This window comes from Prionailurus viverrinus, chromosome C2, assembly GCF_022837055.1.
Source record: "Prionailurus viverrinus isolate Anna chromosome C2, UM_Priviv_1.0, whole genome shotgun sequence".
NCBI lineage: Eukaryota > Metazoa > Chordata > Mammalia > Carnivora > Felidae > Prionailurus > Prionailurus viverrinus.
The window spans coordinates 70,622,114-70,645,823 of NC_062569.1; the positions used below are offsets into that span (position 1 = coordinate 70,622,114).

Here is a 23,710-nt window from a genome sequence, read left to right on the forward strand (position 1 = left end):
AAAATGCTTTAAAAATAAAGGGAAGAGACACCTTGATGGCTCAGTTGGTTAAGCATCGGACTCTTGATTTCAGTTTAGGTCATGATTTTACAGTTTGTCAGTTTGAGCCCCATGTCAGGCTCCCATGTTGATAGTACAGAACCCGCTTAGGATTCTCTCTCTCTCTCTCTCTTTCTCTCTCTCTCTCTCTCTCTCTCTCTCTCTCTCTCTCTGTCCATCTCTTTGTCTCTTCTGTCTCACAAAATAATAAATGAATGAATGAATGAAGAAATACATACCATGGTAGCACTAATCAAAAGAATGCTGGAGTAGCTCTGTTAATCTAGGATATGGCAGAATTCAGAATGTAGAAAATTATCAGGGATAAATAGGGGCATTGCATAAACAATGAGGGATCAATTCTCCAAGAAGGCATAATAATTTTAATGCATATGTGCCTAACAACAGACCATCAAAATAAGTGTGGCAAAAACTAACAACTGCAAAGAGAAAGACAAATCCATTCGTAGCTGGAGCCCTGAATACCCATTTATTAGTAATTGACTCATTCATGAAGCAGAAAATCAGTAATAATATTGCTGAACTGAATAGCATCATTAATCAATTGGATATAATTGACATTTATAGAATACTACATTTAACTACAGCAAAATATATGTTCATATCAAACTCACAGGGAGTATTCCCCATGATAGGCCACATATAGGGCCATAAAACACACCTTAACAAATTTATAAGAACAGAAATCATACGAAGTATGCTTTCAGATCATAATAAAAGTAGAAACTAATATGGAAAAATAGCTGGAAAATTCCAAAATAAAAATAGAGTAGAAACTAATGAAATTTTAACAAGAAATCAATAGAAAAATCAATGAAATCAAAAGCTGGTTCTTTGAAAAGACTTTTTTAAAATTGATAAATCTCTAGACAGGCTAATTAAGAAAACAAAAAAGACATAAATTACTAATATCAGAAATTAAGGGGTGCCTGGTTAGCTCAGTCAGTTAAGTGTCCGACTTTGGCTTAAGTCATGATCTCACAGTTCCTGAGTTTGAGCCCCACATTGGGCTCTGTGCTGACAGCTCAGAGCCTGGAGCTTACTTTGGATTCTGTGTCTCCCCCTCTCTCTCTGCCCTCTCCCTCTTGGGCTGTGTTTCTTGCCCTCTCTCAAAAATATACATTAAAAAAAAAGAAATTAAAAAGCATTACTACTTATTCCCTAGATATTAAAAGGATAATAAAAGAATTTTATGAACAACTCTATGCCCAGAGATTTGATAATATAGGTGAAGTGTACCAATTCCTTGAAAAAAACACACTATCAAAACTTAGATAAGAAGAAATAGAGAATCAGAATAAGCATATGTATACTAGTGAAATTGAATGAATAATTGATAACTTTTGGAAAAAGAGTGCACAAGGCTAAGATGATTTTTTAACTGTACCTATTTTTTTAAATGTTTTTTATTTTGAGAGAGCATGTGGGTGCATGAGATAGAGGGGGAGGCGCAGAGAGACAGGAAGAGAGATAATTCCAAGCAGGTTCCAGGCTCAACACAAAGCCCTGTACAGAGCTCCATCCCACAACCACAAGATCACAACCTGAGCCTCTATCAAAAGTCGGACACTTAACCTACTGAGCCACCCAGATGCCCCAAGATGGTTTTATGGATGAATTCTACCAAGCATTTAAAGAATTGATAACAATTCTCTACAATCTCTTCCAGAAAATAGAAGCAAGGGAAACATTTTTTAACATTCTATGAGGCCAGCATAATACCAGCATAATACCAAAACCAGATAAAGATTTACAAGAAAGGAAAACTACAGACCAGTATCTCTCATGAACATAGAGGTAGTACTCTTCAAAAAATATATATAATAAAATAATTATATACCATTACCAAGTGAGATTTATTCTAGTTATGAAAGGCTGGTTCAACTTTCAAAAATCAATTAATGCAGTTTATCTCTTTGACAGGTTAAATAAGAAAAAAAAATCATATGATCATCTGATTAAGAAGAAAAAATATAAACAATATTTAAATAGTAAATAGATATAATTAGAGTTAGAAAAAGCATTGGCAAATCCATGATAAAAAGTCTCAGCAAATTAGGAATAGAGAAGAACTCCTCAACCTGATAAAGAGCATCTTTAAAAAGCCTACAACCACATCATATTAGTGATGGGAAAATAGATGCTTTCCCTCTATGATTGGGGACAAGGAAAGAATATCCTTTCTCACAACTTTCATTTAACATTGAAATAGCAGTCTAGTAAATTTAGTAAGACAAGAAAAATAAATAAAAACTATACAGTGTAAGGAAAGAAGAAATGACACTGTATGTCTTTGCAGATGATATGATTATAGAAAATAACAATCAACAACAACAAAACTCCTGCAGCTAATAAGTGATTATAGCAAGGCTGCAGAATACATGATCAAAATACAAAAAAAAAAAAAAAATCAGTTACTTTCCTATATATCAGCAATGAACAATTGGGAAATTAAAAACACAATACCATTTAAGTTCGCACCAAGGAAGGAGAAAGAAAAGAATACCTAGGTATGAGTCTAACAAAACATGTACAGAATTTCTATGAGGAAATTATAAAACTCTAATAAAATGAATCAAGATCTAAATAGGGATATATTCCATGATTATGGATCGAATATGAATTCTCCAGTGTGTCCATATTATATGTTATTAAGATGTCAATTCTTCCCGACTTTATAGATTCAGTGCAAACTCAGTAATAATCTCAGCAAGTTATTTTGTAGATGTGGAAAAAATGATTCTGAAGTTTATGTGGAAAGACCAAAGACCCAGAATATGTAGCATGATACTGAAGAAGAATAGAATAGCAAGACTGACATTACCTGACTTCTAGACTTTCTGCCACGCTACAGTAATCAAGACAGCATGATACTGACATACAAAAGTCAAATAGGTCATAGGACAGTGGAACAAAATAGAGAGCTCAGAATAGACCCACACAAATATAATCAAGTGATCTTTGACAAAAGAGTAGAGGCAATTCAATGGAAAAGGATGATCTTTTGAAAAAAATGGTGCTAGAATAACTGGACATCCATTTGCCAACAACAACAACAACAACAAAATCTCACCAGAAAACCTACACTTTTCACAAAAATTAACTCAAAGTGGATCATAGACCTAAAGGTAAATTGAAAAACCATAAAATGCCTAGACGATAACATTAGACAAATGATAGGGGCAGTGGATTTGGTGATAAGTTTTTAGATAGAACATCAAAAGCATGATCCATGAAAGAAAATTACGATAATTTGGACTTTACTAAAATGAAAAAAACTTCTCAGAGAACTACAAGAATAAAAAGACAAACCACAGATTGAGGGAAAATATTTGCAAAACACATATATGATAAAGGCTGTTATGCAAAATATACGAAGAACTCTTTAAACTCAACAACAAGGCAAGGAACAACCCAGTTAAAAAATGAGCAAAAGGAAAAAAAAATGGGCAAAAGACCTAAACAGACACCTCATTAGAGAAGATAAACAGATGGCAAAGAAGCATATGAAAAGATGCTCTACATCATACATCATTAAAGAATTGCAAATTAAAACAACAGGGGTGCCTGGGTGGCTCAGTTGGTTAAGTGTCTGAGTTCGGCTCAGGTCATGAGTTCACAGTTCCTGAGTTTAAGCCCTGCATAGGGCTCTGTGCTGACAGCTCAGAGCCTGGAGCCTGCTTCAGATTCTGTGTCTCCTTCTCCCTCTGCCCCTCCCCCACTCATGTTCTGTCTCTCTCTCTCTCTCTCTCTCTCTCTCTCTCTCTCTCTCTCGCAAAAATGAATAAACATTAAAAAAATTAGAATAACAAAGAGATAACCACTACACAACTATTAGTGCAGCCAAAATCTAGAACACTGACAGCACCAAATGGTGGTGATGTGGAGCGATAGGCTCTCTCATTTATTACTGGTGGGAATGCAAAATGGTGTAACCACTTTCAAAGATAGTTTGGCAGTTTCTCACAAAGCTAAACATAGGCTCATAGTATGACTAGGAGTCACACTTAGTATTTACCCAGATGAGTTGAAAACTATACACAAAAACCTACGCATGAATGTTTACAGCAGCTTTGTTCATAATTATCAAAACTTTGAAACAATCAAGATGTCCTTCAATAGGTGAATGAATAAACTATGATACATCATACAATTGAATATCATTCAGAGATAAAAAGGTATGAGCTATGAAGCAACAAAAAGATAACAGAGAAATCTTAAATACTTTGTGCTAAATGTAAGAAGGCAGTGTGAAAAGGTTACATACTGTATGATCTCAACTAGACAACATCACGGAAAGGGCAAAACTAAGTGATAATAGAAAGATCAGTAGTTTCTTTTTTTTTTTTTTTCAATATATGAAGTTTATTGTCAAATTGGTTTCCATACAACACCCAGTGTTCATCCCAAAAGGTGCCCTCCTCAATACGCATCACCCACCCTCCCCTCCCTCCCACCCCCCATCAACCCTCAGTTTGTTCTCAGTTTTTAAGAGTCTCTTATGCTTTGGCTCACTCCCACTCTAACCTCCTTTTTTTTTTCCTTCCCCTTCCCCATGGGTTTCTGTTAAGTTTCTCAGGATCCACATAAGAGTGAAAACATATGGTATCAAAAGATCAGTAGTTTCTAAGAGTCCATGGAGGAGGCAAAAGGGGACGGAAATAAATAGGGGAAGTATAAGGGATTTTTAAGGTAGTTGTGGTAAAACTATTCTGTATAATTGTAATGGTGGGTAAAATTTTTCTGTAAATCTATAGCTCTTCAATAAAGTGTACTAAAAAATTAGTAGGAAAACGTCATTGTATAAATGGAGAGAATTATACCAGAAGCAATATAGACATTAAAATTTTGATTTGGCAAATAATATGAAAGGGGAAATTTATCCCTGGAAAAAATGCTATATATTTTTTCAGTGTAGAAAGAATAATATAACCATCACTATAAAAATTTATCCAAATAAAATTTAAATTAAACATGCTATATATTTAAATTTTAGGATGGTTTATTTTTGGATCTCATTTATCACAGAAATAATAGCTGCTATGTTATCATGCATTGTTCATTTCCACTACTGAGCTAAAATATAAATGCACTGAGAATGAACATCCCTCCATATAAAACACAGTACTTGCTCAAAGCAAATGGTATTTGCTTTTACTCAGTATTAGCTAATAGTCTAATTCAATATGGTTTATGAAGGAGTGTAATATGGTTAGCAGATTTTTCTACCTACTCCAAAAGCCAGACTAAAGTTCCCAATAGAATTGAATTTGAGTATTAGACAACAGGAAATGTGGCTGCTGATAACTGAGTTAACTTTAAACCCTGAAGCAGTCACTGGGACATTTTGTCCATTAAGTATACAGATGGCAAAGTAGATATGCCATTCACAGCTGCATGCATGAGGCTATGACATTTTTGTCTATATTAATCTCATGGATCACTTGACATGACTCATTCAACCCCTCTTTCTATTACATGAAAAGAAAGCTAACTAGCAAGACTTTTAATGGTTTTTAAAATAGATCCATACACTATCACTGTCTATTCTTAAAAGTTTTAGAGGGAAATAATACTCATTTCATTTTGCCAAGTAATTGGGCCAACAGAGGGTACATTTTGTAATCATAATCATAGTAAGGCAGTCAAAAATTAAGTCTAAAATAGTGCAAATAAGCCCAAAAAGAGTTTTTATCTTCAATGGCAGTAGAGACAAGATACTAAAACTTAAAATGGAAATTAGATTTCAGGAAAATGCATTGGCTACAATTATTCAGAATTTCTAGGAAAACAACAACTATATAAGAGCTTAATCATTTATTTCGTCTGAACCCTGTAATCATGAGCCAACAACAAATCAGGAAATCTTTTCAACCATCTGTGTCTTACCTGGAAGTTTCACTTTTTCACAAATTTGTGTGCTGTGATGAACATCCAAAGTTCTAGAACAAAGTCATGATAGACATACTCAGTGAGGTAATATGATCTGCAGTCTACCAGCTCCAACCAAGATAAAAGACATCTAAACTGATATTTATCACTAGATAAAATAAAACACAAGAAGTGATGAATGGTATATATAAAATAGCAGAAGCATACAACTCAGCCCTTAAATGAAAGGAGAAGCAAGGGGCGCCTGGGTGGCTCAGTTGGTTAAGCATCTGACTTCGGCCCTGGTCATGATCTCACGTTCTGTGAGTTCAAGCCCCACATCAGGTTCTGTGCTGACAGCTCAGAGCCTGAAGCCTGCTTCAGATTCTGTCTCTCTCTCTCTCTCTCTCTCTCTCTCAAAAATAAATATTAAACAACAACAACAAAAACAAGAGAAGAATTCTATGACCAAGAACTTAAAACAGCCATTTGAGAACATGGAAGATCCTAGAAGACTTTAATCAACCTTGGAGCAAAATTTGAAAACTCCTAGTCTGATAATTGGGAGTCGAGCTCTTCATTTGAAGAGCCATGAATGAAAAAAAAAAAAAATCTAAACCGTGTATAGATTTGAGCTGAGAGAACAAAGTCTGAAGTTCTGTGTCATGCTAAAAGACACCTTCTCTGTCTATGCAAATTAAGTTGCACTTTGAAGATGTTTAAGCCTCTTTAACAGAAACCACTTGATCCTTAAAAATACTTTTAGATGAAAAAAAGAATAGGATGCTTGGCAATTTAGCATAGCCCTACAAGCTCTCTCTTTAAAAAAAAAAATCATCTATTTACATTGTCTCTTTCTGAGGTCTGGTCCACAAACCCCCAAAACAGAAATCTTCTTTGACTTTCATCTTCAAAATTTGACATTTTGGAAGAGCAATCCAGGACAATATTTAAATATTCAATAGGAAGAGAGCTCACACTCTAATACGCAGAGGGAAATAAGTGGTGAAATAACACTTATAGGCTTATAAATGGCAAATGTGTCTGAAGTGGGTAGAACATGCTGCTTTCCTGTCCTGGGAAAGAAAGAAAAATGTGCCACCAAAAATAGCACTGAGAATGCCTGAAGCGTGGAAGCACTCTATCAATAAAAGCATTCTGCTGCCTATTAAGCCAGTACCAATTAGGTTCGTGGAATCTAAGAGCTTAAAGGGGGTAAGAAGACTATCTCACCTGGCATTCTCAACCTCAACCATTCCAAAAATGAGCTCAACAATCCATTCCTCCTGCAATTCAAGCCTTGTGCAGTGTCCTCCCACAAACTGGGTGTGGAGTCTCCAGCCCCAGGTGCTTCTGCTGATCCATATGGATCAGGCGTACCACCCAATTGAGTCTTGAACCCTGATGCACAACATCATGAGCAAAATAAGGTGGTTGTTTTAAGCTAGTAGGTTTGGGGCAGGTTTGTTTTGTAGCAATAAATAACCAGAACATAACTTTTCTAAGTTCAAAATAGACCTTGCAGGCCTACCTGATCATTGTATTTTTTTCCATGTGTCCATCTAGAAGTATAATTAATTAATTAATTACTGAAGTATAATTACACTGTTCTATTAGTCTTAGGTGTAAAATATAAGGATTCAACAATTCTATCCAGTACTCAGTGCTTATCACTATAAGTATACTCAGTCTCCTTTATCTATTTCACCCATCCCCCCAACCCCCTCCCCTCTGACAACTAGCAGTTTGTACTCTGTATTTAAGAATGTTTTTGGGATACCTGGGTGGCTCAGTCAGTTAAGCATCCAACTTCAGCTCAGGTCATGATATCATAGTTCGTGGGTTCGAGCCCCACGTCGGGCTCTGTGCTGACAGCTCAGAGCCTGGAGCCTGCTTCAGATTCTGTGTCTCCCACTCTGCCCCTCCCCTGCTCATGCTCTGTCTCTCTCTCTCTCTCTCTCTCTGTGTCTCAAAAATAAATAAATGTTAAAAAAAAAGTTTAAAAAAAAGAATGTTTTGTCTGTCTTCTATTTTTCTTCATTTTTTTAAATTCCACAGATGAGTGAAATCATGGTATTTGTCTTTCTCTGGCTGACTTATTTGACTTAGCATTGTACTCTCTGGGTCCATTCATGTTACAAATGGCAAGGTCTCAAATATTTTTTTATGTCTGAGTAATAACCCACTAATCTTTTTTCTATTCATCTATGGCTGAACATTGGAGTTGCTTCCATATCATGGCTATGTAAATAACACTGCAATAAACCTGAGTGAGTGTACCTTTTTAGATTTGTGCTTTTATTTTCTTTGTGTAAATACCTAGTAGTAGAATTAGTAGTGTACCATAGGGAAATTCTATTTTAATTTTTTGAGGACCTTCCATACTGTTTTTCACAGTGCCAGAACCAGTTTGCATTCCTACCAGCAGTGCATGAAGGTTTTTCTTTCTCCACATCCTTGCCAACATTTGTTATTTCTTGTCTTTTTGATTTTAGCCATTTTGACAGGTATGAGGTAGTATCTCATTGTGGGTTTTATTTGCATTTCCCTGATGATTAGTGATGTTGAGCATCTTTTCTCATGTATCTGTTGCCATCTGTATATCTTTAAAAAAATGTCTATTCAGGTCATCTGGCCATTTTTAAATCAGATTGTTTTGTTTTTGTTTGGGGGTATTGATTTGCGTAGGTTCTTTATATATTTTGGATATTAACTCTAATTGGATATATCATTTGTAAATATCTTTTCCCATTCAGTATGTTGCCTTTGTTTCATTGGTAGTTTTCTTCACTGGGCAAAAGCTTTTTATTTCGGTGCAGTTCCAATAGTTTAATTTTGCTTTTATTTCCCTTGCCCGAGGAGACATATCTAGGAAAATGTTTCCATTACCAATGTCAAAGAATTTACGGTCGGTGTTTTCTTCTAGGAGTTTTATGGGTTCTGTTTTCATACTCAGGTTGTTAATCCATTTTGAGTATATTTTTGTGTATGATGTAAGAAAGTGCAAAAAAGGCAAGATGGCGGCTTAGGAGGACGCTGGGCTCACCGCACGTCCTGCTGATCACTTAGATTCCATCTACACCTGCCTAAATAACCCAGAAAACCGCCAGAGGATTAGCAGAACAGAGTCGCCGGAGCCAAGCCCAGACGAGAGGCCCACGGAAGAGGGTAGGAAGGGCGGGAGGCGGTGCGTGCTCCACGGACTGGTGGGAGGGAGCCAGGGCGGAGGGGCGGCTCGCCAGCCAAGCAGAGCCCCTGAGTCTGGCTGGCAAAAGCAGAGGGGCCTGACGGACTGTGTTCCCACAACAAGCGCGACTTAGCGTCTGGGAGGTCATAAGTTAACAGCTCTGCTCGGAAAGCGGGAAGGCTGGAGGACAAAGGGAGGGAGAGCTGCTGAGCCCCCTGACAACAGAGCTCAGTTTGGTGGGGAACAAAGGCGCTCGCCAGCGCCATCTCCCCCGCCCATCCCCCAGACAAAATCCCAAAGAGAACCAGTTCCTGCCAGGGAACTTGCTCGCTCCGCGCAAACACCCAACTCTGCGCTTCTGCAGAGCCAAACCTCCGGCAGCGGATCTGACTCCCTCCCGCTGCCACAGGGCCCCTCCTGAAGTGGATCACCTAAGGAGAAGCGATCTAACCCTGCCCCTCCTGCCCCTGTGCACCTTGCCTACCCACCCCAGCTAATACGCCAGATCCCCAGCATCACAAGCCTGGCAGGGTGCAAGTAGCCCAGACGAGCCACACCACCCCACAGTGAATCCCACCCCTAGGAGAGGGGAAGAGAAGGCACACACCAGTCTGACTGTGGCCCCAGCGGTGGGCTGGGGGCAGACATCAGGTCTGACTGCGGCCCCGCCCACCAACTCCAGTTATACACCACAGCACAGGGGAAGTGCCCTGCAGGTCCTCACCACGCCAGGGACTATCCAAAATGACCAAGCGGAAGAATTCCCCTCAGAAGAATCTCCAGGAAATAACAACAGCTAATGAGCTGATCAAAAAGGATTTAAATAATATAACAGAAAGTGAATTAGGATAATAGTCATAAAATTAATCGCTGGGCTTGAAAACAGTATACAGGACAGCAGAGAATCTCTTGCTACAGAGATCAAGGGAATAAGGAACAGTCATGAGGAGCTGAAAAACGCTTTAAACGAAATGCATAACAAAATGGAACCACCACAGCTCGGCTTGAAGAGGTAGAGGAGAGAATAGGTGAACTAGAAGATAAAGTTATGGAGAAAGAGGAAGCTGAGAAAAAGAGAGATAAAAAAATCCAGGAGTATGAGGGGAAAATTAGAGAAATAAGTGATACACTAAAAAGAAATAATATACGCATAATTGGTATCCCAGAGGAGGAAGAGAGAGGGAAAGGTGCTGAAGGGGTACTTGAAGAAATTATAGCTGAGAACTTCCCTGAACTGGGGAAGGAAAAAGGCATTGAAATCCAAGAGGCACAGAGAACTCCCTTCAGACGTAATTTGAATCGATCTTCTGCACGACATATCATAGTGAAACTGGCAAAATACAAGGATAAAGAGAAGATTCTGAAAGCATCAAGGGGTAAACGTGCCCTCACATATAAAGGGAGACCTATAAGACTCATGACTGATCTCTCTTTTGAAACTTGGCAGGCCAGCCAGAAAGAATTGGCACGAGATTTTCAGGATGCTAGACAGAAAAAATATGCAGCCAAGAATCCTTTATCCAGCAAGTCTGTCATTTAGAATAGAAGGAGAGATAAAGGTCTTCCCAAACAAACAAAAACTGAAGGAATTTGTCACCACTAAACCAGCCCTACAAGAGGTCCTAAGGGGGACCCTGTGAGACAAAGTCCCAGAGACATCACTACAAGCATAAAACATACAGACATCACAATGACTCTAAACCCGTATCTTTCTATAATAACACTGAATGTAAATGGATTAAATGCGCCAACCAAAAGACATAGGGTATCAGAATGGATAAAAAAACAAGACCCATCTATTTGCTGTCTACAAGAGACTCATTTTATTTATTTTATTTTATTTTTTTTAATTTTTTTTAATGTTTCTTTATTTTTGAGAGAGAGAGAGACAGAGCATGAACGGGGGAGGGTCAGAGAGAGGGAGACACAGAATCTGAAACAGGCTCCAGGCTCTGAGCTGTCAGCACAGAGCCCGACGCGGGGCTCGAACTCACGGACCGCGAGATCATGACCTGAGCCGAAGTCGCCGCTCAACCGACTGAGCCACCCAGGCACCCCAAGAGACTCATTTTAGACCTGAGGACACCTTTAGATTGAGAGTGAGGGGATGGAGAACTATTTATCATGCTACTGGAAGCCAAAAGAAAGCTGGAGTAGCCATACTTATATCAGACAAACTAGACTTTAAATTAAAGGCTGTAACAAGAGATGAAGAAGGACATTATATAATAGTTACAGGGTCTATCCATCAGGAAGAGCTAACAATTATAAATGTCTATGCGCCGAATACCGGAGCCCCCAAATATATAAAACAATTACTCATAAACATAAGCAACCTTATTGATAAGAATGTGGTAATTGCAGGGGACTTTAACACCCCACTTACAGAAATGGATAGATCATCTAGACACATGGTCAATAAAGAAACAAGGGCCCTGAATGAGACATTGGATCAGATGGACTTGACAGATATATTTAGAACTCTGCATCCCAAAGCAACAGAATATACTTTCTTCTCGAGTGCACATGGAACATTCTCCAAGATCATATACTGGGTCACAAAACAGCCCTTCATAAGTTTACAAGAATTGAAATCATACCATGCTTACTTTCAGACCACAATGCTATGAAGCTTGAAATCAACCACAGAAAAAAGTCTGGAAAACCTCCAAAAGCATGGAGGTTAAAGAACACCCTACTAACGAATGAGTGGGTCAACCAGGCAATTAGAGAAGAAATTAAAAAATATATGGAAACAAATGAAAATGAAAATACAACAATCCAAACGCTTTGGGACGCAGCAAAGGCAGTCTTGAGAGGAAAATACATTGCAATCCAGGCCTATCTCAAGAAACAAGAAAAATCCCAAATACAAAATCTAACAGCACACCTAAAGGAACTAGAAGCAGAACAGCAAAGGCAGCCTAAACCCAGCAGAAGAAGAGAAATAATAAAGATCAGAGCAGAAATAAACAATATAGAATCTAAAAAAACTGTAGAGCAGATCAACGAAACCAAGAGTTTGTTTTTTGAAAAAATAAACAAAATTGAGAAACCTCTAGCCAGGCTTCTCAAAAAGAAAAGGGAGATGACCCAAATAGATAAAATCATGAATGAAAATGGAATTATTACAACCAATCCCTCAGAGATACAAACAATTATCAGGGAATACTATGAAAACTTATATGCCAACAAATTGGACAACCTGGAAGAAATGGACAAATTCCTGAACACCCACACTCTTCCAAAACTCAATCAGGAGGAAATAGAAAGCTTGAACAGACCCATAACCAGCAAAGAAATTGAATCGGTTATCAAAAATCTCCCAACAAATAAGAGTCCAGGACCAGATGGCTTCCCAGGGGAGTTCTACCAGACGTTTAAAGCAGAGATAATACCTATCCTTCTCAAGCTATTCCAAGAAATAGAAAGGGAAGGAAAACTTCCAGACTCATTCTATGAAGCCAGTATTACTTTGATTCCTAAACCAGACAGAGACCCAGTAAGAAAAGAGAACTACAGGCCAATATCCCTGATGAATATGGATGCAAAAATTCTCAATAAGATACTAGCAAATTGAATTCAACGGCATATAAAAAGAATTATTCACCATGATCAAGTGGGATTCATTCCTGGGATGCAGGGCTGGTTCAACATTCGCAAATCAATCAACGTGATACATCACATTAACAAAAAAAAAGAGAAGAACCATATGATCCTGTCAATCGATGCAGAAAAGGCCTTTGACAAAATCCAGCACCCTTTCTTAATAAAAACCCTTGAGAAAGTCGGGATAGAAGGAATATACTTAAAGATCATAAAAGCCATTTATGAAAAGCCCACAGCTAACATCATCCTCAACGGGGAAAAACTGAGAGCTTTTTCCCTGAGATCAGGAACACGACAAGGATGCCCACTCTCACCACTGCTGTTTAACATAGTGCTGGAAGTTCTAGCATCAGCAATCAGACAACAAAAGGAAATCAAAGGCATCAAAATTGGCAAAGATGAAGTCAAGCTTTCGCTTTTTGCAGATGACATGATATTGTACATGGAAAATCCGATAGACTCCACCAAAAGTCTGCTAGAACTGATACATGAATTCAGCAAAGTTGCAGGATACAAAATCAATGTACAGAAATCAGTTGCATTCTTATACAATAACAATGAAGCAACAGAAAGACAAATAAAGAAACTGATCCCATTCACAATTGCACAAAGAAGCATGAAATACCTAGGAATAAATCTAACCAAAGATGTAAAGGATCTGTATGCTGAAAACTATAGAAAGCTTATGAAGGAAATTGAAGAAGATTTAAAGAAATGGAAAGACATTCCCTGCTCATAGATTGGAAAAATAAATATTGTCAAAATGTCAATACTACCCAAAGCTATCTACACATTCAATGCAATCCCAATCAAAATTGCACCAGCATTCTTCTCGAAACTAGAACAAGCAATCCTAAAATTCATATGGAACCACAAAAGGCCCCGAATAGCCAAAGGAATTTTGAAGAAGAAGACCAAAGCAGGAGGCATCACAATCCCAGACTTTAGCCTCTACTACAAAGCTGTCATCATCAAGACAGCATGGTATTGGCACCAAAACAGACACATAGACCAATGGAATAGAATAGAAACCCCAGAACTAGACCCACAAACGTATGGCCAACTCATCTTTGACAAAGCAGGAAAGAACATCCAATGGAAAAAAGACAGCCTCTTTAACAAATGGTGCTGGGAGAACTGGACAGCAACATGCAGAAGGTTGAAACTAGACCACTTTCTCACACCAGTCACAAAAATAAACTCAAAATGGATAAAGGACCTAAATGTGAGACAGGAAACCATCAAAACCTTAGAGGAGAAAGCAGGAAAAGACCTCTCTGACCTCAGCCGTAGCAATCTCTTACTCGACACATCCCCAAAGGCAAGGAAATTAAAAGCAAAAGTGAATTACTGGGACCTTATGAAGATAAAAAGCTTCTGCACAGCCAAGGAAACAACCAACAAAACTAAAAGGCAACCAACGGAATGGGAAAAGATATTCGCAAATGACATATCGGACAAAGGGCTAGTATCCAAAATCTATAAAGAGCTCATCAAACTCCACACCCGAAAAACAAATAACCCAGTGAAGAAATGGGCAGAAAACATGAATAGACACTTCTCTAAAGAAGACATCCAGATGGCCAACAGGCACATGTAAAGATGTTCAGCGTCGCTCCTTATCAGAGAAATACAAATCAAAACCACACTCAGGTATCACCTCACGCCAGTCAGAGTGACCAAAATGAACAAATCAGGAGACTATGGATGCTGGAGAGGATGTGGAGAAACGGGAACCCTCTTGCACTGTTGGTGGGAATGCAAATTGGTGCAGCCGCTCTGGAAAGCAGTGTGGAGGTTCCTCAGAAAATTAAAAATAGACCTACCCTATGACCCAGCAATAGCACTGCTAGGAATTTATCCAAGGGATACAGGAGTACTGATGCATAGGGCCACTTGTACCCCAATGTTCATAGCAGCACTCTCAACAATAGCCAAATTATGGAAAGAGCTTAAATGTCCATCAACTGATGAATGGATAAAGAAATTGTGGTTTATATACACAGTGGAATATTACGTGGCAATGAGAAAAAATGAAATATGGCCTTTTGTAGCAACATGGATGGAACTGGAGAGTGTGATGCTAAGTGAAATAAGCCATACAGAGAAAGACAGATACCATATGGTTTCACTCTTATGTGGATCCTGAGAAACTTAACAAGAACCCATGGGGGAGGGGAAGGAAAAAAAAAAAGAGGTTAGAATGGGAGAGAGCCAAAGCATAAGAGACTGTTAAAAACTGAGAACAAACTGAGGGTTGATGGGGGGTGGGAGGGAGGAGAGGGTGGGTGATGGGTATTGAGGAGGGCACCTTTTGGGATGAGCACTGGGTGTTGTATGGAAACCAATTTGTCAATAAATTTCATAAAAAAAAAAAGAAAGAAAGTGGTCCAATTTCATTCTTTTGCATGTAACTGTATAGTTTGCCCAGCACCATTTGTTGAAAAAGCTGTCTTTTCCCATTGTATATTCTTGTGTCTTTTGTCATAGAATAATTGACCGTGTAACAGTTTATTTCCGGGCTGTCTATTCTCTTCCACTGATCTATGTGTTTATTTTTGTGTCAGTATTATGCTGTTTTGATTATCACAGCTTTGTAATATAGCTTGAAATCTGGGATTGTGATACCTCCAGCTTTGTTCTTGCTAAAGATTGCTTTGCCTATTCAAGGTCCTTTCTGGTTGGTTGAATTTTATTATTATTTGTTTTAGCTATGAAAAATGTCATCATTTTGATAGGGATTGCATAAATCTGCAGATTATTTGGGTAGTGTAGACATTTTAACAATATTGGTTCTTCCATTCCATGGGCATGAAATATCTTTCCATTTGTGTCATTTTCAGTTTCTTTCACCAATGTTTTATGATTTTCAAAATGTGGGTCTTTCACCAATTTGGTTAGGTTTATTCCTAGGGGTTTTATTATTTTTGGTGCAGTTGTAAATGGAATTACTTTCTTAATTTCTCTTCTACTTCATTATCAGTGTAAAAAAATGCAACAGATTTCAGTATATTAATTTTATGTCCATCATTATATTTTTAATATTCATTCACTGAAAAAATACATAATGATAAGCTACTGTTAAATCAACAATGCTTTTTAAAAATTATGGTAATAATAATCATGACAATTATAATGGCTAACTTTAATTTTTTTGCTCAGTGCTCTTCCAAGAGCATTTCTTAATTATGCTATTTAATAGTCCTAGCACACCTATGAAGAAGGTATTTCTGTTAGCATCCTCATTTTATAGATGAGGAAACTAAGTCACAGACAGATTAAATAACTTTTCCTACTGTCACCTAGCTAGTAAGGAATTATTACCTATTTCCCTTCATTGAAATAGTAAATGTGCTCGATACATTGTAGTTCATAAGGCATACCAAACATACTATTTATTTACAATGCTCAGTACATTAATAAATTTACACTCACTTTATGGCTCCAGGGTCTCCAAGGAATTCATGGACCACTGTTTGAGACCATTGATCTTGACAAACTCCCTTGACTTCTTTTAGAAGAGCACATGGTGGGGAGTAGAGAAGTTATATCTAAGTTTACAGAGTGACCTGGTCAGAACTATAACCCCTTGCTAGTGATTTCCAATTCAATGCCTTTATACTAGTCTTAGTTCATCTTTAACTACTTTTTGAATCTTTGGTTCTTTATGTCTTTCTATCAGAAGTGTACTCTGACTTTAGTTCCTATCGAAGGTTAAATCTTCAAAATCCTCTCATATTGTGAGTTTATAGTTTTTAGACATTCTACATTTGTCTGATTATGAGTTATTATGTTTTCTTGTTATTATAGGTAATGTAAAAGCCTGAAGAAATAAGATTACACCTTTAAAAACATCTTTTATTCAGATTGTCTTTACCACAAATCAGTTTTGTACTGTCCTGTGCAAAACAACCTAATAAATTTTAAATAGAAAACTATTCCTATCCTGGTTTCACATGTACCTAATACTGTCTACTGTATTTTGCTACATCAGCCTTGTTCTGTCTGCTGTGGGAATTATCAGTTGCCAAGTAATCCAGTTCTTTTCTATTCTTTCATTGTCTTTTTTTTTTTTTTTTTTTTTTTACATTCCAAGGGTGATCAATGCAAATATCTTGCCAGAGTTCATTTCCTGTGCTTGTTACTTCTGCACATCATTCAATCTTTGAACGGACAGCTTTCCAGGAGTTCATCTTAGGTGAACTTGAATATGCCCATTTTTCTTTGAGAATGGAATGAAGAGTTCTAAACAAGTCATAAAACTGTAAAAGCAATTTTAAGAGTCCATCCTGATTGTTCCCACTGTGAAATAGAAAGAAGCATTGGGGTTTCAAAAACATTCATGTACTCAAGGATATATCAGTAACTATTTATTGAACATTCCAGCAGAAAACATTATGTAGACTGTGGAGAACTCTGCAGTGGTTCGATGAGTTATTTACAGAGTTCTCAAGGCAAGGTATTGTTATTCATGCTGAATATGAGTTACAACAATAAATCCAATAGTACCAACAAGGATTTTATGACAGAACTCTCTTGTTAATTTATTGTTAGCATTATAATCATTAGGTGCATATAATCATAAAATTGTAATTCTGAAAAAGACCTTAAAAATATATTTAAGCCCCATAATTTTATCCACAAGAGAATATAAACCCAGACAAAAGGCAGGTCAGTTTCTGTGACTTTTAATGATTGGCATAGTCAAGCTTAGACACCAGACCTCTTAACACCCACCACGGGCTTATATGTTTATATTTAGTGTGCTGTTGGAAAAAGCTATGGTAGGTAGGTAGTGATGAAAAATAATAAAAACAAACAAAATGAATTCTTGGATATTTCAGTTTATGCAAAGGATTGAAAAGCCAAAATAAAGTTTGAACAATAGGTAATTTTCTGAGTAGTATAACATCAGAGAACGTGTATTCTGATTAACTCCCTTAACTCCTCCTGTCCTTTGGTAAAAAGACAATGCTTTTAAAGAATTCTAGCAACACAAAATATGAAAATTGCAATGCCTAAACTTTATTCAATTGTCTTTGGATCAAAGTTTCTTCTATAAAATAATAAAACACTCCACTTTGTTAATCAGACTTCTGTAAGGACAACATAAAATAACTTTCCTGGAATATAAAGAAAATCACTTATTGAATTCATGTCTCATCACAAATGATGCTACTTGGGAGCCTAAGAAGTCCAAGAGGAGTTTACTTAAAACTGTAAAGAGGGCTCCTGTTCTTTAGCCTCTTCTATGTGGCAGTTCCTATGTTAGTTGTTCTCATAAATTGTATCAGACTCTCACATCATCCTTGTGGTTTAGCTATTATTTATTTTTTTCCCTCACTGATGTATAAGGAAATTGAGTATCTGATAGATTAGAAACTTGCCTACTGTAAAATGGCTAGAAAGTGTTTGAGGCAAGGTGTGAACACAAGTCTGAATTTAAAGTCCAGACTTTTTCCCAGGATGAGAAGCAGCCTCACCTGATCTCAAGCTCAATAGTCTCATTAACTATTTACCAGATAGTTTCTCCTTATGTTTCTCTATCTTTAAGAGGGAGGCCCCAGATTCAGTGGACATTAATTGTTTGCCTGTGAATTCTGTGTCTTTGTAATGAGAAGAGTGATTAAAGAGATAGATATTAAATATGGTTGAATTACTATTTCAATTAATAATTCAAATTATCAGATTGGATTTTAAAATATTTATATTCCATATAGCAAGAGATCATGTTGTATATCTTAAGTGTATACAATTTTTATTTGTCAAAGTAAATAAAATATTTTAAAAATCTGTATTCTGCATATTAGAGAAACAATATAAGGATTTTAAAAGTCTGAAAGGAAAAGAATATACGTTGGAAAAAACTATACGTTGCAAACACTAATCAAAGGAAAGTTTGTGTTTATATATATAAAGCACACTTTAAACAAAAAAAATATTACTAGAAGGAAAGAGGGACATTTATAATTCTAAAAAGTCATTGAGGAAGATGTCAGCATTCTAAATTTGTGTTCACCTAATAAGGCATTAGCTCAAAGTTTAAGAAACAAAATAATTGATAGAAATAAAAGTTTGAAGAAACAAATCTGTAATCTACACATGAAAAAATCACTAAATATTTGGATTTTAGGTTATTTGCTTCCAAAAAATTCCAAGTCAAAGGAAAAAAAAACACATTGAAATTCAAAATACTTTTAATTGAATGAAAATAAAAGTTAAACATATTAAAATTTACTCTTTTTTCTTCTTGGAATGGACACTTAGATCACTGACTTTCAGCCTTGGAATTTGTTGAGACATTTTTCACCTAGGGTTAGTTTTGGTAACAATTCCATGTTCTCAAGAAATAAATAAAAAAGTAAACTCAAATGATCAGGGCAATGTCAATAAAAATTTATACAAAATTTTTGATAGAAATTAATATGCTTATTTTAAAATTTATATGAGATTGCAAAGGACTTAGAATAGTCAAGACAATCTAAAAGAACAATATTGTAGAATTTACAAGATTTATAAAGCCAGGAATCAAGACATACAGAGTCACAGTAATTAGGAATAATCTGGCATTAGCGCATGGTAACCAATAAAAAAGAACAGAGCACAGAAAGAAGGTCCATACATATGTCAATACTTATGACAAAGGTGACTCTGCTAAACAGTGCTAAACAATTGTGTTTTTATCAGTAAAGAACATTGGGTCAATTGAACATCCATATAAAAATGATTTGTAGGGGAGCCTAGGTGGCTTAGTCAGTGAAGTGTGAGACTTGATTTCAGCTCAGGTCATGATCTCATGGTTCGTGAGTTTGAGCCCCACGTCTAGCTCTTTGCTGACCTCAGAGCCTGTTTGGGATCTTCTCTCTCTCTCTCTCTCTCTCTGCCCCTCCTCTGCTCACTCTGTCTCCCTCTCTCTCGAAAAAAAAATATGTAGCTCACACTGAATACAAAAATAAATATTGGAAGAATTGTTTGTCTAAATATTAAAGCTGAAAAATAAAGTATCCAGTTGATAGCATGGAAAAAGGATAGCATAGAGAGTGACACTGGAGTAAACAGAGATTTATTAAAGAGGGTATAAAAGCAGTAATCATAAAATTGTTGTAAGTGGGAATTCATTAAAATTTAAATCTTTTTATTAAAAGTCAAAATGAAGAAAATAAATATGCAAGCCACAGAGTCGGAGAAGATATTTGCAATGTGTTTAAATAACAAAGCACTCCTACTCAAAATATATAAGATCCATAAAAATTCATAAAAGTATATAAGACAGCCATATAGAATTATGGGGAAAAGTCTTGGTCATTTACTTTATGAATGAGGATATCCACATGGTCAGCAAGCCTATGAAAAATGCTCAATAGCATTAATCATCAGGGGAATGCAATTTAAAGCTAAAGAAGACACCACCAAACCCCCCAGCCAAAGCAATTTTTTTTTTTTAGTTTTAAAGTAAAAAAAGAAGGTGTTAGGATGGATGTGGCATCACTGGAATTCTCATTCAGTGCTGTGGAGATTGTAAATTGGTAAAAGTACTTTGGAAACCGTTAGGCTGTATCTACTAAAGCTGAACATATACATAATTTATCACTCTGTAATTCCATTACTGGACATATACCCAAAAGAAATGTGTACATTTCTACACAAAACACATGAATGAAAATGTTCATAGCAGCACTAATCATAACTGCCCCAAATAGGAAGCAATCCAAATGTAAATCAACAGTAGAATGGAAAAACAAATTATGGTCTATTCAAACAATGGAATACTGAACAGAAATGAAAATAGATAAAATGTGCTATATGCAACTACATGAATAAATTTCACACAAACAGTGTTGAACAAAAGCCACACACAAAGGATATACACTGGTATATTTATAAAAAGTTTCAAAAACAGATAAATCTAATTGATGTTGTTGGAAGTCAGGATAATGGTTACCTTTCGGGAAGAAGTGTGACCCCATGTCAGTGAGAAGGACTTGGAGGGATTCTATGGTATTGCTAGAACGGTATCTGATATCTCTGGGCTGGGGTAGTCATTATACAGACATGTTTACTTTGAAAAAATTCATTAAGCTATATTCTTGTGGTTTGTGCACACACACACATCATACATTAATAAAAACATTTATTAAAAGCGGAAGAATCAGGGGAATGTTCCAACGTGACTTCAGTGTTCAAATAGATCCCAATTCAGTTTGCCTATTTATGTATGGAACTAGTTCATTATGAATTGGAGCTTTCAACACACATATTGAAAGTTCTGGTTTCTTTTAAAGTTGAAAACTGAAGTTCGTACTCTTCTCGGTAAAAGTTTCCATTTGTTTCCAAGTAGGGCAGACGAGCCAGACTAATTGAGAACTTGAGACTTAAATTTATGTTAATAGATATTGAAACATACAGTCTTAAGACATCACTGACTTGGTAAATAAATTTACTGAGCATTAGGTGTTCACAGAGTTTGTTTTCCCATTGTGTATGTTAAGAATGAGTTGAGTGCATGTAAGTTCTGAATCAGTTATCTTTTTCCATGTCAGAAAACCCTGCCTACACTAACATAAACAGGCATTGCTTTTCTCACATAACCAGAAGTCCTGACAGAGACGGCCAACGGCTGCTGCAGGAGCTTCACTGGAAGTTATCACTGTTCTGTTTTTCTTCTAGCTTTCTACTTTCCCATCCTTAGCATGTTCTTGTTCTTAGACTCGAATCCTTAGTGTCCGGTCTTATCCGCATGTTCTAGGCAGAAAGAAAAGAGAATGAAAGGGGATGGGGGAACACCTGAATGAGTCAAGTACAAGTTTTCTCAGAAATTCACCATCTTCTGCTGTCTCCTGCCTTCGCCCTCAAATGAAAGACAGTGACAGGAGGTGTTATTTTGTTGGGCTGTGTTGCTGCCAACAAAGCTAGGGTTATTTTGGTAAACAGGAAGAAGGGACAAGATACTGGGTAGGCAGTGAGTAGTGTCTGTGATACCATGTTCTCTTACTCTCCTGAACCGTTAAGAATTGCGAGCAGTGCCTCTCAATATCAGACATCGGGGCGCAAATCCATTTTTTATTAGGTTCAAAGAGCAATTTGAATATGGAATAATTTGGTTATACTTTCTACAGAAAACCTGACTCAGACCCTTTTTCAGATGTAATTTTTGGAGAGTGGTATATTTTAAATGCTAATGATAGCATTATAGCAATTCTTTTTGCATGTGGCATTTCAAAGGGAACACTTTTTCCAAGTAAACATTAATGGATCATTTACATACACAGCAATGAAATTACTTGCACTGTTCCATTTAAAGCAGTTTTCCCTGACCTATCAGAAATTGCTATTTTAAATTAAGGTTTAAGTTTAATAAAATCTCAGAGCATTTTTATAAAAATGTGCTGAGTTGGTAGAACATTAGTTAATAATTCAAGAGTATATTAAGATTTTTCTATCTATGCTAAAATAGTTTTAGTTACTAATCTAAAAAGAAGAGGTATTTGTGTTTCATAGGATCACCATTTGTATGTAATTTGCATTCTCATATCATACCCTAGGGAGCCTACTTAAATGTTTTGAGGATTTATGAAGATGATTAAAGAAATCATTAATAAAGCTTGGGTTATGTAAAGGGAAAGAGAAGTCAAGGAATTCTGTGAAACCAAACGGCCCTCTCAGAACTAAAACAGAAATGTCTGTGTTTTGGAAAAGATGTAATTCCAAGCTTCACAAGTACATTTCATATAAAATAACTCCCCTTAGACTAGCCAGGGAATTTGTAAAAAATAATGGCTTATACAACAATTAAAAACAAAAAATAGGTCTGCAAGGAGTACCTTGAGGCACTGCGACAAAGACCTCAAACCATTTGAGTTAGAAAAGTTTCCAAAAGAGGTAAAGATACCCCCGGTCTGTTCCCAGCCCTCACATCTGTGAGTCTAGGCCAGATTCCAGATTTGTGTTGGTGTCTCTCCGGCTGAAAGCTTGTCCCGAAGCTCACCTAATTGGATAGGGTTCTAACAACCCTGCTTGCCCTCCTGCTTTCTTTCCAAAGCCTGGATCCATTTGCTAAGATCCTGCTTAAAATCTGGCAGATTTCCTAGCAGCCCTGCTGATGCTGCCAACCGCCTAAATCAGAGAAGTGGGAGTGTTCGTTCTAAATGAACGTCAGTGCTGCTTGGCAGAAGGGGCTATAGTTCAATGAGCTTGCAGGAGCCTAGCCCACGGCCTGCCTTACAACAAGGAGATTATGGCCAAACCTAACTGAATGGCAACCCTGGCTTCATCTTCTCTCATAGCATCCTCTTCTCTCCTTCACACAATTATCAGAATTTGGATTCTGTATCTAGTGTGTGTCTCTCTCTCACAGACTTCTGTCCTTCTGTATGCGTGGAGGGTTCCCTACCTCCATTTGGACCTGTTCAGCTTCATGGGCTGTGGCTTGTGCAGTGGCATGAGGCCCTGCTCTCAGGAGCACCCCACGTTTGCTTTACTGCTCTGCTGCCAGCCTCGTAAAGTTTTTGATAATTTTGCCTTTGAACCCGGCTTTTGTAAGCAAGCTCTGATGAGGCAGTGAGACATGGACATGAGCAGGGGAGGTGCAGCAGGCAGCACTGAGGACATGTGCAGGCTCAGGCCCCGAGGCATCCCAGGCGGGGCCAGGCACCCTGCAACTGACCCAGCACATATGCATGTGCCTAGGGGCAGTCTGGGAGAACTGGGAAGCCCTGACGATGCAGCGACAATGCCTGCAGCAGCAGAGGCAGCACAGTCGTGGTTGAGAAGAGGGACTCTGCAAGGGCACAGCACTGGGACTGCAGGGAGGCTGGGGTGGGGAGCCTGGCCCCAAGGCAGCAGCTCCACAAGTATTAACTCCCCAGACTGCCCAGTGACGGCAGCTGCTGATGCTTAGGCAGTAAACTTTGTCAGTAAATTCTTACAAAATAAAAGCATGTACGTGGACATTACGTGTGTCAATTCCTCAGGAAGTAAATAACT

General features: G+C 37.3%; 1 protein-coding gene across 1 annotated transcript in view; it reads right to left on the bottom strand.

The window, feature by feature from the left end:
• Window positions 1–23,710, bottom strand: part of LOC125174467 (uncharacterized) — a 166,868-nt gene that overhangs the window by 14,929 nt on the left and 128,229 nt on the right. The gene's annotated exons all lie outside the window — the stretch shown is intronic.